Raw genomic sequence first — 6,000 nt, 5'->3', positions numbered from 1 at the left:
AACATTTAAAACGAAACCCAAGTGAGTGTCAACTGTGCCCTAAATCTGTGTTGAGCACCTAATAGAATAAGACAGACGTGGTTTCTGCCCTTCTTGGAAGTTGTGTTTGGTAAAGGGTAGCCACACCTTCACATGCACACACATGTACATACAGACCTACCTACATACATACCTGTGCACACATGCATACGTACACACAGAAGCTCGGTTTAGGCACTGACGGATGCCATGATTAAGACAGGATATTTATATAGATACTGATACTGATATTGATTTTTTAAAATTTTTTTGATGTTTATTTATTTTTGAGAGAGAGAGACAGAGTGCAAGAGTGGGAGGGGCAGAGCGAGAGGGAGACACAGAATCCGAAGCAGGCTCCAGGCTCCGAGCCGTGAGCGCAGAGCCCGACGCGGGGCTCCAACCCACAAACCGCAAGATTGTAACCTGAGCCGAAGTCAGACCTTAACCGACTGAGCCACCAGGCGCCCCTCGATATTGCTATTGATACAGATATTGACCAGGGTTCTGGGGGGTGTAGGGTTTGCCCCCCCAGCCGGGGTGCTAGACATGGCCTCTCTGAATAGAACTGAATCACAAGAAGGCAGCAACCCCGCGGGAAGGAAGAACTTTTTAAGCCGAAGGAAGGGTGACTGCAGGCGGGGACAAGCCCGACAAGTGTGAGGGACAGAAGGAAACCACCACGATCGGGGCACAGCTGAGTTCTGTAAGCAAAAGACCTGAACTGGTGAGACTGATTTTTCTCGAAATTATCTCTTGAAAAAGAAGACACTTCTTATAATTGATCCTTTGCAAAATCACACGCTACAGGGCATTTTTTCACCTACGTTAGTTGAAATAACTACCTTCCATCTGGGAAAGCCTGAAATGTCCTCACTGGGAGCTGGTTTGGCCAAAGAATTTAAACAGGATGCAATCGATAGCCCCCGATGGAGTGTTGAACGTCATTATAAACAAATCTTTTAAAGATAACTTTAAAAAGCAGAACAGAGGGGCGCCTGGGTGGCTCGGTCAGTTGAGCGTCCCGAGTCTTGATTTCAGCTCAGGTCGTCATGCCAGGGTGGTGGGATTGAGCCCTGCGTAGGGCTCTGCACAGAGCATGCAGCCTGCTTGAGATTCTCTCTTTCCGTCTGCCTCTCTCCCCCACTCACACACACACTCTCTCTCTCTCTCAAAAAAAAAAAAAAAAAAAAAAGGTAAAAATTAAGAAACAAAACAAAACAGTAGGTGGTTATACCATGGAGACTGCGGGGAAACACCTATAGGAAAACAAGAAGAATTCAAGTGTCCTAATATGCATAAGATAAGATTCCCATGCAAGTGGTCATACCGAGACTCAAAGCTGCTCCTTCTCAGGCAACTTAAATAAAAGCCAAAGGTATGTGCTCCTGGAACCTGCTTCTCACCCCACGGTCTTCAGACCAGCAGCAGCAGCGGCATGGGCCTGGGAGCTGGTTAGAAATTCAGAACTGGAAACTGCATTTAAACAGGATCCCTCCATGAGTGGTTTGTATGCACCACAGGGTTTGAGAACCACTGCTCTAGAGAGCCCATTACAGATCTCAAAACGCGCTCTCGTTGTGACAAGGACATCGCTGTTGAAAACGCAAATGGAGCGTCTCGATAGTGTTTCGTAAACAGGGGGAGGGGGGAAGCAATACTCCTTAAGAAATATGTTTCATAATACATTGTATGTAACTGAACTGATAGCACAGCAGTTACGATTATGGGCCCTGGAGCCACTTGTTTGGGTTTATTATCCAGCTCTTTCACTTTTTTTTTTTTTTTTTTTTTTAGCTGTGTGTCCCTGGGCAGGTCGCTTGACTTCTCTATGCCTCAATGCTCTTGTTGGGAAATTTAAAATCAGTGTTAAAAGTGGGACGGTTGCGGCATATATTTAATATATTTGAGTGTTTGGAAACATGAAGTGGTTCTGTTTCAGCTGGAATTCAGCTAGCTGGTGGAGTTCCTTTCAGTTCTCCGTTCTTAGCTGGATTTGGCCCAAGTCCCGGCTTTCAGGCAATGTTTGTGTTGACCAACTCTGCTAACCTCAGTAAACACTAGGGTCAAGTCTTCAAAGGCAAACAATCTATTCAATGAATAGATGTGAATCCAGGGGACTTTGAAAAGCACAGGAAAGTTGCAGCTTGCCCAATGTCATTCTGTAGGACGATCCCCCTAAGTGCCCTTGACCGTGGGTGGATAACGGCCAGCTTACCGCCCGGCACCGGGGCCAGAGGTCTCTCCCAGAGACACTGACATACAAAGGAGGCTGGGACCCAGATGGGAAATCCCAGCTCAGAGACTGGCTCTGGGTAGGTGACAGTGAGGGCTTAGAACCGTTTGTCTCTTGGCTTGGGCCTTGAACAGTGCGGAGTCCCAGTGTGACTGTTTGGGGGCAGGGGAGATCAGGGGTCTGATCCAGGATGGAAGGTCGCAGCAGACAAGTCCAGGTGCAGAGGCTGCATCTATAAGCCGGCTTCTCTACTCTGAGCGTGCTGGTTCCCCAAGTCTTTAGAAAAGACTTTGGCCACGTGTCCCAGTCTTGACCCGGCTATGCTAAAGGGCACCATGGGAAGGGGCATGGGTCCCTGAGTCTGAGGTCAGCCTGGGAACGGTGGAGGTAGTTTTGTAAGGAGTTAACGAGATACGGTCACTCTTCGAGAAGAGTGTAGGGGATTCCGAGCCTAGCCGGTTGGAGATCCTCCCCATTGTCAGGGTCCCCAAGAGCACCTGATAGGACTCATGGGATTCAGAAAGGCTACTACATGGCTTATACAGTGAAGGGATATAGATACATTTTTTTAAGTTTATTTATTTATTTGGAGAGAGAGAGTGTGTGTGTGCAGGAGGGACAGAGAGAGAGAGAGAGAGAGAGAGAGAGAGAGAGAGAGGGAGAGAGAATCCCAAGCAGGATCTGCACCATCAACATGGAGTTCAATGCTGGGCTTGAACCCACAAACCGTGAGATCATGACCTGAGCTGACATTAAGAGTCAGACGTTGGGGCGCCTGGGTGGCTCAGTCGGTTGGGCATCCGACTTCGGCTCAGGTCATGATCTCTCGGTCCGTGAGTTCGAGCCCCGCGTCGGGCTCTGTGCTGACAGCTCAGAGCCTGGAGCCTGTTTCAGATTCTGTGTCTCCCTCTCTCTCTGACCTTCCCCCATTCATGCTCTGTCTCTCTCTGTCTCAAAAATGAATAAACGTTAAAAAAAAATTAAAAAAAAAAAAGAGTCAGACGCTTAACCAGTTGAGCCACTCAGGCACCCGGGATAGAGCTAATTTTTAAAGCAAAGGTAAAAGGTACACGGGCAGAGTCCATGCAGGACCAGGCAGAGCTCCCCGGTGCCCTCCCCGGGGTGGCCGCAGGGACAGCACCTGATTCTTCCAGCATAGGACATGTATGCTGTGTGTGACCGAGCAGGGGAGCTCACCCGAGCTGGGGGCCCGGGGTTTTTCCTGGAGGTCAGTGGTGCACATGCTACTCTTGAGCCACTCAGTCTCCAGTCCCCGGGGCCCCCGGCCACGCAGACACTCCCAGCAGGCAGGATGTCCCAAGGGCCAGGGGCTGTCACCCAGGAGCCAAAGGCCAGTCCTTTCTCTGAAACGTGCAGGGTATTGAGCACTCCGAGCCTTTCTTACACCCTCCCACGTGCCACACTCCTAGGTTCCCCTTTCGTTTCATGCAGGAAGGTGACAGATCAGCATACACAGGCCCACACTATGGTGGCTTGTGGGAGGCGGAGAAGAGACGCTGGCCAGTGTGGCCAACACCAGACGGGGGCCCCAGCCCCGAGGTCGGCCCGCGGAAACCTGCAGATGCACGCACACACGTGGGGCCGGTGGGCCCGTCCTGTGCGGCCCGTGCCCCTCCTGGAGCCCCGGGGCAGCGCTCATCAGCGGTGAGCCTCGTTCTTGGCACAGGACCACCAGAAGAGCGAACGTCCAGCGTCGGAGCAGAAAGAAAGCCTGCAGCTCCACCCAGAGTGTTCCAAGCCAGTGGCTCCCACCTCTTGGTGGGTTCCTCTCAGTTAGTCTTCAATCCAAACTGAGCTAAGCTCCTGCCAGTACCTTCCTCAGAAACACAGAGAAGAATCCCAAGGTAGGAAGTAAAAACAAATGTGAAGGGGCGCCTCAGTCAGTTAAGCATCTGATTCCGGCTCAGGTCATGATCTCGCGGATCATGAGTTCAAGCCCCGTGTTGGGCTCTGTGCTGACAGCTCAGAGCCTGGAGTCTGCTTTGGATTCTGTGTCTCCCTCTCTCTCTCTGCCCCGCCCCTGCTTGCACCCTGACTCTCTGACCCTCAAAAATAAATAAACATTTAGAAAAAGTTTTTAAAACAAATGTGCAAAAGGGGCAAGAGACAACCCAGGTCACATCCCTCAGCAGGTGCAGGAGGCGCACGTCTGTTTCCTCAAGGAGCCTGCACGGAACCACAGGACCCATGGCAGTGTGAGAAGGGAAAGCCAAAAGCAGGTCTCTGGAGGTCCTGGGGGCAGCTGGACACCTGCAGGAACCCAAGAGAGCCCCAGCAGGAAGTGGGGTGAGGTCCTGGGCTCTAACAGCAAGGGAGGGGTGGCAGGTGGGGGGCCCAGCCCTCCTCGGCCAGATGGCCCCCCTCGCTGCTATTCACCACACACGGCTTCCTCATTCCTAGAATGTTCTCGGCCACGGAACGGCTACACTGGCTTCCAGGCGAGCATTTCCAGCTCAGGTGGCAGCCTCTACTTCGGTCTCCCCAGAGCTCCCTTCTGCTCCCCCCACGAAAAGTCATCAGGCATGTGTGGCATGAAGGCTGCTCCAGGCTCGTGTCCCACTACTCCCGGCTTCACCCCTGCCTCTCCCCCTCCCCTCGATCTTCGCTGTCCACCCACCAATCACCAGTTGGCCCCCACCCGCCGTGGCCGTGCCGCAGGCTGCTTTCTGTGCCGGGATGCACCCCCCCCCCCTTGCCTGGGGAGGCCCTGGGGAGACCTGAGACGCCTGGACGGTCGTCCTTCCTACGTAGGTGCAGCCAGAAGATCCTGGATGAGACAGAGACAAGCCCCATCTGGTAGGAAGCTACATCTAGAACCCCCAAATGGCCTGCTAAATGTTGCTATGCACGGGGCAATTCGGGCCATCTCTGACAGGTGCGACTCTACGCACCTGTCAGAGTTGCCCTTGGGACTCGCCCTTGGTCCTCCCGTTCTCCGTCCAGTGACTTCATCCAGCCCCCGGGTGGGGGTGGGCAGCTGAATGTGGACACTGAGCTCTGTGTCCAGGCTCTATCCCCAACTGCCCATGAACTCTTGGGCAGAAGGTCTATCCACTGGTATGACGGCACTGTCCTCCCCCAAGAACACGGACTAAGAAGCTTTCGGGCCCTTGAAGCAGATGCTGGGCACCGAGGCGGAGAGTTCCCAGATCTCAGTTACCTGCAGGACGGTCTCGGGGAGGAAGAGAACAGGGTTCCAGGTAGGCACGGCCCTTTGGCCCCACTAACTGTCCTGCAGGAAGGGAAGCAACTAGGAGGGGCCAGGGTGGCCGCAGAGGAGGGGCCCTGATGCAGGGTCCAAGGGTGGCTGTCTGCAACTCAGTGCAGTCTCTGGCCAGCCAGCAACTCGACCTGTGCACGCGTACACACGCACGCACGCGCCTGCGTGGCAACCCAGCGGGACCACGCACACCCTGGGGCCGACGCACAGATCCTGCCGACGCGATCCCTACCGAGCAGGACGCAAAACTCCACGGGGACCCTGGCCACTCAGACGGGCGCACCTCCATCACCTGCAAACCAACCTGGCCCCTCATCACCAAGATCTGGCCATGATGGGACTCGGGTGACACAGCTGTCTGCTGTGGCCTGGTGGCCCCCTGGGTCGTTGCCCTGCAAGCCCAGCAGAGGGTCCACCTCTTCAGTGACCTCAGCCCAGGAGGCCGCCTGCTCTGTGCCTCCCTGGCCACCCAAGCAAGCTCTACTGTCGCGTTAGAATTTTCTGT

Source organism: Prionailurus bengalensis, chromosome B3 (genome assembly GCF_016509475.1).
Source record: "Prionailurus bengalensis isolate Pbe53 chromosome B3, Fcat_Pben_1.1_paternal_pri, whole genome shotgun sequence".
Classification (NCBI taxonomy): Eukaryota; Metazoa; Chordata; class Mammalia; order Carnivora; family Felidae; genus Prionailurus; species Prionailurus bengalensis.
The sequence above is the reverse complement of the archived record's forward strand: the minus strand, read 5'-3'. Positions refer to the sequence as shown.